Genomic DNA, 12,179 nt, shown 5'->3' with positions numbered 1-12,179 from the left:
GTAGCAAGCTAAGGTGAGATAAAACATAAAAATATCATAAATACTTGGAATATTAAGAATAATTTAAATAAAATAATCAAACCAACTTATTCAAGTCTAGTACTTCTTCGTAACCTGAAAATCAACTTGTTTTATATTTGTATAAAAATCATAATAAATAGTATCAATTAGCATAAACATATCATATTTCCTGCCAACTAACTGGCATATTTCATTTTTCTTAGCCCAAAGTATATTTAAGAGAACATAAGGTATGTGAGTAGAACATAATGTGCACACTAGGCACATCACGGTGCCAATCGTAACTGAGCATAAAATGCACTCCAAGCGCAAATCATAACATGAGCACTAATGGTGCAATACATAATGTACACAAGTGTATCATAACTTAACTTGAAAGTAATAAACTTAATGGCGTGTCAAATGTACCTATGACTCTCAATACAACATACAGTGGGCTTATAAATCATAAAATAATCGTTTAATATCCAACTTCTTAGAAATCATAAACATTTAATATTTATCATCATAAAAATCATACTTAGGCAATTCATACCCTAAATCATTCATTAAACTTGATGAAAATATTATGGAAATAATCCATAATTAAAGTTATAAATCACACTTGAAAATAATAATATAAGGTTAATTTATCGCAAGTCGTTCTTGTTCAAAATAATTAAATAAATAATCTGCATTCACATTTGCCTCACTACCGAACTTTTATAATACTCCTTACTCTTGTGTTTTGTTCTTTCCTTTCGGATCACTCGATTCGCTAGGTTTATCGTAATCTAACAATATCATATAATAACATAAAATATTCAAATTATATAATAGTGTTGAACTAACATAATCTAAACTTAATAATAAAAAAATCTATAAAAATAAAATTGATACTTAATCGACATGAAACTAAATCGTATTTCCATCATAATTTCAAACTTCTCAAACATACTCTTTAAATTTCATAAATATTTATTTTTATCATTAACCCCTCAACTTTTGCCAATTACGCAATCAAACCACTAATTATGATTTTTTTCTAAAATTCACCTTAACTTTTCCATTAAATTCATAATGATCCTTCACCATTATGTTCATTGCACTTTAATTACTAAAATTTCTAGCACCTTAATAAAATTCTCAATTCAATACTTTAACATTCAAAAACTTGAAATTTCATCCCAAAGTTTCTTAGACTTTTTGAATTCAACCATTCACCTTTATAAACTTATAATTTTATCCCAACTCAACATTTAAACTCAAAAAACAGCATATAAATAAATTTTCCAGCAATGTAATATTTTACCCAAATGATACTTTCACATTTGGTAAGCTCGCAACTAGGTCCCTAAAATGTCAAGACCTTTTGAATTCCACCTTGTCATTTACCAAATTTGCAATTTGGTTCCAAAAAACTTTTCAACTTAAATTTCCATCATTGCATAATTAAAATTCATCATTGAACACCCCAATTACCATATTCTTGCTATAATGTCCCACAATTCTCAAAACTTGTAAATTAGACCTTTTACTATCTCAAGGCTCCAAATTGATCCAAATTAATCTCCAAATTACATAGAACACTTCTAATATCAATTCTAGACCATAAGAAATTTTTCAATAATTTCCCCCCAAATTTTCCTTATGGCCGAATATACTAAGTCCTCTAAGGCTTAATTTCCATTCTATTTCAAGCATGAATTCAACTTATTTACATTAAATTCATGTTATTCTAACCATCATAACATCAAATTAAACCAAAATCAACCAATCTCAACAAACCTTAGATGTGGCCGAATATTATATAACCATGTACAAATAATTTTAATCATCATACATGCTTTAGAAATAATCTCCAACATCAAAAACATAAAAATCCTTCATCAATTCTTCAAAATCCATAAACCCATAGCATGATCACCATGTAAAATTTATATCAAATGATAGAGAATTTAATGTAGATTAATTCTCTGTCTAATAGCTTAATCCAAAAATCAAGTATGTAGCTTCAAAAATCAAAACAAAAATTATACCTTGGTAAGCAATGGAGTTTCGGCCTAATGGAGGAAGATGGCTGGAAATATGTTGATTTTTCATGATTATTCTAGTATTAAAATTCTTAACACATGGCTTTTTAATAATATAATTGAATTTAAAATTCAATTAATGAGAAATCTCAAAATTATCATTAATAAAACTTGATATTTACAATATGCCATTGCAATATTTCCATTAAAATATTTCTTAGTCAAAGATGAATCACTTGGCTTTGACTTTCTATTTAGGCCATGTAATTTTCGAAAATTGCATTTTAGTCACTAAAATTTCCATGGTTCGGATGTTATGTGTGTTGTATGTTCAACCTACGTGGGTAATATATAAGGGATTACCTATTGAGTATTTCCTGGTTCTGATTGTTCATGTTGGGGCAAATATTGAAGGAACCCATTCATTTGTGTTGGCACATGAGAAGGTACGGGTTAAGTTTGACGATCCTTATAAGTTCAAGCTTTTGTTAATGGGAAGGGGTATGACTCGATTCATTAGAAGTTTCGAAGTCGACGATGAAAACTTTGTTTCTAAGTGGTTCTTCCTTTGGAGGCTTCAAATAGATACTGTGGAAGTTTTGATCTCTTTCCTGCTGTAGTAATTAAGGGCGTTAAGGGTGATGGGTTTGTTGAACTTAAAGTTGTTGAGATTCTTGTTTTATATTCTCATTATAATAGCTACATGTTAATTTGGACTATGGTGAATGCTTCTGGTGTGAATTTAAGGGAGGAAGATGAGAATTCATCAAGATATGAGCATTCGAAGGGGACATATGATGAAAAAATTTCAGGAGAATCTGAATTAATAGAAGTAAGAGACATTTTTGTTGTCGACGATGTAGTAGAAGAGAGAAAAAGTTATTTGTTAGATGAAGTCAATTCTTCAACGTCAAAAGATATTGCTGAACTCCATGATGCTGATAAATGATACTTGCTATCTAAAAACTTGCTTGGTTACTGATGTCTTTGCAATGGATTCGGATCTGCCAGCAGAAAAAGCTTTTGGGGATATTGGATTGAATGTTATCGATTCTAATAGGGTAAGGAAGCATCAATCCTCGGATGCTAAGGAAGTGATAGCTGTTGACGAGAGTAAATTCTTTGAAAGACAGGAAATTAACAAGTGTGCCGCAGAACTCGATGCCCTCAATGATTGTGTCCGTCTAGTCGATTGCAAACCAGATGCACCCACATCTGCTAGAGAGAGTGTAGCAAGCAGCCGAGAAATTGCTAATAAGTTGGTTCTTAATCGTTTACTCGTTATTGTTTTTCGAAACAACGAGGGAAAAGCTTCATCAAGGTTAGATCCAAGCGAGGAAGATGTCATGCATTATGAAAATGTCACAAACGACTTTGTTTTTCTGCAAAGCAATCTTGAGAATACAAAAAACATGATTTATAGAATAGTTGTGACAAGACCAACATCGAGGAGAGTGTAGACACCCGTCCAGGTCTTAAAAAATATTATTATTATTATTTTTAATAATTTTTGCAGGCCCTCACCCTGAGCCCAGTTTACAAACGAAGCCCAACATATAAGCCCAACCATAACATCAACCTGAAGCCCAACAACCCACTACAAGAGAATTCAGACCTGACCCAGGATCCATACCCGATCCAGACTCGACCCGGGCCTAACTCAGCAACCTAGAATAATTAGGGTTTTTAAACCCTAATCCAGCCGCACCACCACCACTGTTCCGGCCCGTTCCCGACGATCCGACCGCCATTTCAACCGCCCCATCGTCATCTACAGTAACTCACATAAAGCAAATCAATTCAAAAATCAAAAGCAACAAAAATGTCATCAACAGTGAACCCATTTTTAAAATGACAAGTAATCCCGAAAAATCAGGATTCTTCACCTACCAAGATCAGAGAACCATGCCCCTACTCAGGAGAGTTCACTATTATCACCAACTATCAACCCTAAATCAAAAAAGACAGGGGGCAGAGAGCAGTCAAGGGGGATCACCATAAAAGAGAAAGAAAAATACAGAAAAAGAGGGAGGAAGAATCGGGAAAAACCAGAGAGAACAAAAGGGGAATCCAAAAGGAAAAACAAAAAGAAACAACTCACACCGAGGAAAATAAAAGAGCAATCGAAAGGAAAAGGAAAGGGAATAAAAAAGAGAGAGATATTTTACCTTAGTGCAAGAAGCCGGAATCCTAAAGGTCGTCGGAAACTTCGAGTATTCGGAAGGTAAAACTTATATCTAGGGGGTTTAAAGGGAGTTTTAGGCTAAAATAGTTTGGGTTTCAAGTTGAAGGTGAGGAGAGAAAATTTTTTGGGTGGTTGCCTTTCTCCGGTCACCGTGGGTCGCCGTGAACGCCACCGGCGGCGATGACCTTTCTCTTCCCCGATTGAGGGAGTTGAGAGAGTTAGAAAACTCTCTCTCTTCCCTCTGATTTCGAACCACACAAATGTAGAGGATGGCCTTGTTTTGGCCTTAGTTATTATATATATACTAAGCAAAACGACATCGTTCTAGGGGGTTTTCAGCGTGTTTTTTTAGCGTGTGGACTAATTGTTTTTCAGGTCCCCCTTGTTTGTAACATTTTATTTTAGCCATTAATGAACTTTGTGATATTTTAATTTGAGCCCTTATCTTACCATGTGTATTTTTTAATCACTATCCTATGTATTATACCATTCTTGTTAGTGTTTGAATTTGGTCGAGATAGTTGAGAATATTTTAGTTTGGTCACTGTTTTGCATATGAATGCATTTTGGTCTATTTATTATTTACTCCTTCATGTTTCTGGTTTAGTTTATTTTAGTCATTAACTATTATTTATGGGTTATTTTTGTTTCTAGTACCTATATTTGTTCAAAGTGACTATTGTGGATCTGGTTTATTTACATTTACTTTCCAGTCCTTCAAGTTTATGTTAATTCTATTTTAGTCATGTAAAGACTTATTTTTGGTGACTTCATTTTGATTTGTAATGTTTATTTATTTTTATTTTAGTCCTTCATGTATGAATATATTTTACATATTATGTAGTTATATGTATTATATTAAATAAATGTTCCTAGATCCATTTATTGTAAATATTTTATTTCATATATTTCCAATTACATTTATTTCCATTGTATTTTTTATCTATTGATGAGATATTCGAATATTTCAAGAATCGATTTGTAGAAAGAGCGTGGAAAGTATCATTTGGTCGAAGTGATGCAATCCGATATAACATTTAACGAAATGGGAACTTGAAATAAATCTCGTTTATTTTACTAATTAAATCTTTTTTATTCAAATAATGCAATGTATTTTTCTTTAAATGGAAATTTACGTTCTTTTACGCAAATGTCAATTTTCAGTTTATATTCGATGCTCATGTTTTTCTTTAAATGGTCTTGGCTCCAATGAGGGAATATTCTTTACAGATAAGAAATAGATGAGATAATTTTTTCGATGGAGGATTGCTTATCTCGAGATTTCTTTTCAAGTTAAGAAATTTTCTCTAACTAATTAATTCGAAGCAAATTAAATTAACTTCAGTAAATGAATCATATTTTTAATTATCGATGCAAATTCATAATTTTCACCATTTACGACAATATATAAGCGATTGAGTATCAATTTTGGGCGTTGTGGGGTGTTAATCCTTTCCCACGCGTAATCGATTCCTAGACCCATTAAATCGAATTTTTGGTAAACGCAAACCAACTTTTGTATTAAAAAATGATTTTTCCTTAAAATTATTTTAAAAATACATTTTTAAGTATTCGACCCACGTAACTCAAAGGTCGATGGCGACTCTCTTTCAATTTAATTCAAATCAATTCAAAATCACTAAAATTTTCAAATAAAAATCATAATTGTTTTTTTAAAATAATAAATAATTATTTTTTTTAAAATGGTTATGACAGACAGCATGAAAAGATCTTTTTTTTGTCGGTTCAATTTTCACTTATATTCGGCATATATCTGTTGGGACCGTCGGCGTACCCCATGGCGCAGCGGAAACAAAACTCGACGGTCTCACCAGCGATCCAAGTATAAAAAATCGAAATCGGGAGGAAGAGATGCGAATACTTACAGTGGGTTCCTTGAAAACAGCAAGAACAGTAGTGAATACGGTGGTGTAGATCGATTCGAATCTAAAGCCTCCACGAAATCACGTCTCGGCCTCTACTAAGTTCACCCGATTGAGAGCAATATTTGTTTTTCCCAAAACTGTTTTGAGAGAAAACAACTGAAGGGTTTGTGAGTGTGTTGCAAAAACGACTGCTAGACCTAACACACCCTTTTATAGCCAAGTTACCCTAATCATATTATGGTTTTATTATTTCAAATTAATTAAATCTATATTTAATTAATTGAATTTTATAATCCTCTTATATCCGAGTTACCCTAATCATATTGGAGATTTTATTATTTCAAATTAATTAAATCTATATTTAATTAACTGAAATTTAATAATCCTCTTATATCCAAGTTACCCTAATCATATTGAGGATTTTTTTATTTCAAATTAATTAAATCTATATTTAATTAATTAATTGAAATTAAATATTCGGGATTATTAAAACATATATTTAATTAACTCTATATATATATTTTAGTAACGTACAACAAATTGTACATCTTTGCTCGTTTTAATCCTAGGGTGTGACATTTTAGGTTCTTATAACGTTAGCAGTAATTATTAGAACAATTCTAATATTACATACAATGAGTGACATCTAGCAATATATCATTGTCACCTAAGTTACAAGAAAATATGATTCGACATATCATCTTGGTGATTACTTTTTTATGTATTACATCCTTATGTCCTTTATATCTAGAATAGGCACAAGTCTTGGAATAGCCACACTTGTATAGCCCATATATTGTTTCTTGATATCTAGAGTAGACTTTAATTAACGAATAGTTTATGATATCTCATATCAACTTATTCGAGCATGGCCATGCGTTTCTAGTCTTACTCAATCAAGTGGCTTGTGATATATTTCCTATTATGTAGGAAGGAAAAATCCTATCTTAATCATACACACTCACTACATATATTGAGATATATTCAATAACAGTCTTTATAGAGCAACCAGTTACGGAGCTTGTTTAGCTGCATCAAAACATACAACAATATATGTTGGGATAGTATTGATCTCAAGTTGAGGATCATACATATAGTCATCACCATGAGCAATGTTATGACTGTCACATAATAATCCAAGACATATGCTCATGGTCGGTCAATCCAATACATTGTTCTCTAACAATATAATCATGTATCAATTCTGACATCTCTATGTCAATGACAACTCATTGTCATCAATCAATAACATGTTAGTCTTAAGTGTATTATTATTGTCCATGCCCATAATAATACTTGACTAGGGATCTTTTAATAATAACAATTATGTCATTATATGGACTTTATTATCTTCCAGTTTATGTTAAACACATATATATAAATGAAAATAATAGCGGCAATGCCTTTAATCAATAAAATTGGTAAATAAAAGTATTATTACAATCATCATATGATTGGTCTTTGAGCATACTCTAACAACACCTCCAATAGCTTCAATGTTCGATGATCCAAGATGAGTCAAACACAATAGGCTGCAACATAGTTTGCAACCTCAGGTCTGTAGCAAGGAAATTCATTATTATATGCTGCTGCAAGAACTATATCACTAGAAATACTAGCTTTGTGCAACTATATTCTTGTTGACAAATCGTGCAAGAATACGATATTTTGGGGTGTTGTACTTTGTAACACCCTTAAACGTACTCAATTACGAATTAAAAATGTCACATCGACTTCTTAAACACTTGCTAAACAAAATCGAGTCAAACTAAAAAAAAGTTAACTTGTTTATTATTATTTTTATAGAATTAGTAACTCGTATAACTTAAAATTTGATATTTTGATTTTAAAATCAAATTTGATTTTAGACAGCAATTTAAAAGTTAGGCACTGAATCATATTAGAAATAAAACTGCTTAAAATTGCCTACTTAAAATCCATTTCGATAAGATTATTTTTCATGCAAAATATATATCATATCCACTAACATACATAATATTCATATTAATTTATATATTACAACCTAATTTATAAACTAGTTTACCAGAGCAACCAAAACACATATTTAATATACATGCCAACTAGTCAAGTCAAAAGCGATAAATACGATACTGATACTGGAATAGATGCAGTCCTTAAAAGGTGATGCTTGCTAAGCTCCCAACTCCACCGACTAATATTTTCCTTTACCTATGCATGAAATGTTCATACGCTAAGTAACAACTTAGTGAGACATTATTTAAAATAAATCATTCAAATTGTCATAAGATGAATAAATAAATATTTCTTACAGAGAACATTTTATATAAAAATATAAGTACACAATAATAGACAGAATAATTTATTTCTTTCTTCAAAAACCTGAAAAATATTAATTTAGAATATCTATATCCAAATTCACAGATAAAAACATTCAAAGAAAGATTCACTTTCAATGCATCAATCATTCCTTCATATTTTGGAATATTTGATTGATAGCCAAATGTACACAACTGAGAATACTAGGTACACTAATCATAATGAGTGTGTGCATAATATGCAGTCGTAACTGTCACAAAAGAATGCACCCTTGGTGCAACACATAAATATAGGTATTGTAGAACACAACATCACTTTATTAAAAGGTTATATCACATAATGACAATTCACAATGTCAACACATCGTAAAGCCCGGAACGCACAATTAGTGCAAAATGTTATATATCTAAACGGAAATCACATTTACAATACATACATTTCAAAGCATATGTTAGTAACCTATTAACATAAGCAAGATTTAGTAACTTAAATCAAAAATATTTATTTAATACTTATTTGATACTAATCGTAACTATTAACTTTAATATTCCAAAAATCACACTTCAAGTCCTTCGTTAATCTACTTTCTCGATGATATCACGATTCTCTAATTCTTGCTTGTAATTTAAAAAGAATCTGGTTTGCAACCTAAAATTCTGGGTTGCAACCTAAAACATGGCTTGCAACTTAAAATTATAGGTTCCAACCTAAAATCAACATTTAATACTTAACTTTTAGTATAGACCTTCAATGATTAAACAATTACTCTTGTTTCCTCATAATTCCTAAAATATATAAAATGGTCCCTACAAATCCACTAAGTTCTAAATTGGTCCAATCAATCTTCCAAATCATGTAATAACCATTCTAACATCAATTCTAACTCATAGGAAAATATTGTAAAATTCTCCCAACTTCAATTTCATGAAATTCCAAAACAATTTCATATAAGTTTAATTAAAAATCAGTACTTCCATAAACCCTAGGTCCTAATCAAATCCTTAAATATGCCTTTCCAATTAATTTCAATCATCTTACACACTTGAAAACAACTTTAGTACACCATCAACATAAAAATAAATTCTTGAATCACCCAACTCTAACTTGTTCTTCACCCACCATAACAACTAATTTGATGATCAAACCAAGAAACCTATAAAATAATTATACCAAATTATAGATAATTTAATGTAGATTAATTATCTATTTCACACTTTAGTACCAAAACTCACTAAAATAGACCAAAATTGAAAAAAGAAAAATCCACTTACCTTGGCTATGGTGGAATGGAGAATAACATATAAAAAAAATTAGTATTCCTACCCAATATCTCTACTTTGGGTCTAAAAATGAATTAAAAATTCATTTTTGTCCCAAATATCTAAATTACCATTAATGAATCCTAAAATTTACTTTCATACCACCATTCTATCTTCATTTTAATATTCTTAAACAAATATAAAAATACTACTTATCAATTTCCATATTTGCCCTTCCAATTTTTCAAAAATCCAACTTTAATCATTAACCAAAATTTGGGGTATTACATACTTGTTCTTATCTTGATTGATACAGACAGATCATGGGTCGGGATTAATTTGTCTCGTGACAGCTACTTGGATGCATATGGAGGAGTCTGGAAGAGCAACTCGTACTTGGAACCTTGAGGACAAGGTTCTTTTTCGAGGGGATGGTATTGTTATGACTCAAGAGCCAGCCATGCCAGTTCAGCAAACTCTTAAGCCTTGTTGGTTGCGGCAACTAGCTATAAAAAGCAGTGGAGAATAGAAGAAAAGGCATGAAATGTTGTTACAAATTGTTACTCTCTCCCTTTCTAGTTTTCTCTCTATTCTTTCCTCCTATTTCTCATTTTATCTTCTCTATTTGCTGTAATTTCTTGTTCTTCAGTGGAATACATCTTAATTACTTGAGTTCATATCATTAAGAAACTGAGTTCACAACATGCATATATATATATATATATATATATATATATATATATATATATTAAAGCTCATAGATCCAAAAGCTTAAATTTAAAAGTCCAACCATAAATCCAAATTCAAGATCCATGATCCATGATTCATATTAACCCATCATTTTAATTTAAAAATTGACTAAAAATTTTGCTAGTAAAAATAATATCTACATTCCCGATAATAATGTATGTATGTATGTATCAATTAAAATGAGTTGTTAATAATTTGACTCATAAGAGAAGTTAATATTTTATTAAAAAAGATTAAATTACAATTTTAATAATTTATCTTTATATTTTTTTAATAATTTGAGATGATTACAAAACAATATTTGTTTAAAAAAAATTTAATCATTAATAATGCATACACATCGTATAAACGCAACTACTCAAATTCCAAATCTCTAAAAAGAATAATATTGTTGAACATACTTTGATATTTTGATATACCAAAAGTAATTAATATTTCTAATAAGTTTTAAGATTATATTATATTATGCCATTCAAATATACTGTTAGGTATGGCTCATAAATATACCAGTAAAGAGGACAGGAGATGGAGCGAACATCAACTGTCCTTACAAAGAAAGTCTCGTTGTGGGGTTACAAATTATGTGGGTTGGGGGGTGCGGGGGCGTAGCCCCGCGGTACGGTACAGGGTTAATTTTGTAATTATGTACCAGGGTTTTCTATTATAAATAGAGATGTAACCTAGACCTAAAATATCATTGAATAAAATTCTAGCGCCGCCTAGGCACCGAGGACGTAAGCACATTGCCGAACCTCGTAAAATTCTCGTGTTCTTTCGTTTCCTTTACCCGTTTTCGTCAATAATTGGTATCAGATGTCAGGAGCAAAATTCGAAGTCGCGAAATTCGATGGTCAGGGTAACTTCGGATTATGGCAAACGAGGGTGAAGGATCTATTGGCGCAGCAAGGGATCTTGAAGGCTTTGCGACCTACAAAGCCGGCGTCGATGGATGAGGAATATTGGGAAGAATTGCAGCAGCGAGCGGCAGGAACCATACGATTATGCTTGGCGGACGAGGTCATGTATCACGTCATGCATCTATCGTCTCCAGACGAAATTTGGAGGAAGTTGGAAAGTCAGTTTATGTCCAAATCCTTAACGACAAAACTGTATCTGAAGCAGCGGTTGTATGGGCTGAAGATGCAGGACGATCACGATTTGGCGCAACACGTGAATGTCTTCAATCAAATCGTTTCTGATCTGGCTCGGCTTGATGTGAAAATTGAGGATGAAGACAGAGCGATGATTCTGTTGTGTTCGTTGCCTTCCTCTTACGAACACATGGTGACTACTCTTACATATGGGAAAGAGACTATCAACGTTGAGGAGATTACTGCAGCCTTGTTGGCTCACAACCAGCGGAAGCAGAATGCAGGGGAAAGCTCTCAAGCCGATAGCTTATATGTCAAGGGTAATCGAGATCGTGGACGGAAGCCAGAGAAGGCAGGGTCCGGGAAGCGGAATTCCAGATCCAAATCCAGGGATAAGAAGACGATTCACTGTTACAAGTGCAAGGAGGCGGGACATATGAAGCGAGACTGTCCGAAGTTGAAAAAACAGACTGATGAGAAGCGTGATGGCTCATCCAAGTCTGTGAACGTAGTCGAGGATGATACTTCTAATTGCAGTGAGGGTGATATGCTTTCTATTTCAACGACACAATTGACGGATGCTTGGATTCTTGATTCTAGATGTTCTTATCACATCACGCCAAATAGGGAATGGTTTTCGACATACAGGCCGGTTAATTCTGGTTCGGTTTATTTGG

General features: G+C 32.1%; 1 long non-coding RNA gene across 1 annotated transcript; it reads right to left on the bottom strand.

The window, feature by feature from the left end:
* Positions 1–3,506: 3,506 nt before the first annotated feature.
* LOC120124380 lies at positions 3,507–4,475 on the bottom strand. Its single transcript, XR_005516271.1, has 3 exons — positions 4,202–4,475; positions 3,924–3,983; positions 3,507–3,804 (listed from the first exon to the last, which is right to left on the bottom strand). It is a non-coding gene; the product is annotated as an uncharacterized LOC120124380 (long non-coding RNA).
* Between the last annotated feature and the right edge of the window lie 7,704 nt (positions 4,476–12,179).

Source organism: Hibiscus syriacus, unplaced genomic scaffold, assembly GCF_006381635.1.
Source record: "Hibiscus syriacus cultivar Baekdansim isolate YM2019G1 unplaced genomic scaffold, ASM638163v2 tig00110418_pilon, whole genome shotgun sequence".
NCBI lineage: Eukaryota > Viridiplantae > Streptophyta > Magnoliopsida > Malvales > Malvaceae > Hibiscus > Hibiscus syriacus.
Note: the sequence above shows the minus strand (reverse complement) of the source record. Positions and strands in the feature narration are given on the sequence as shown.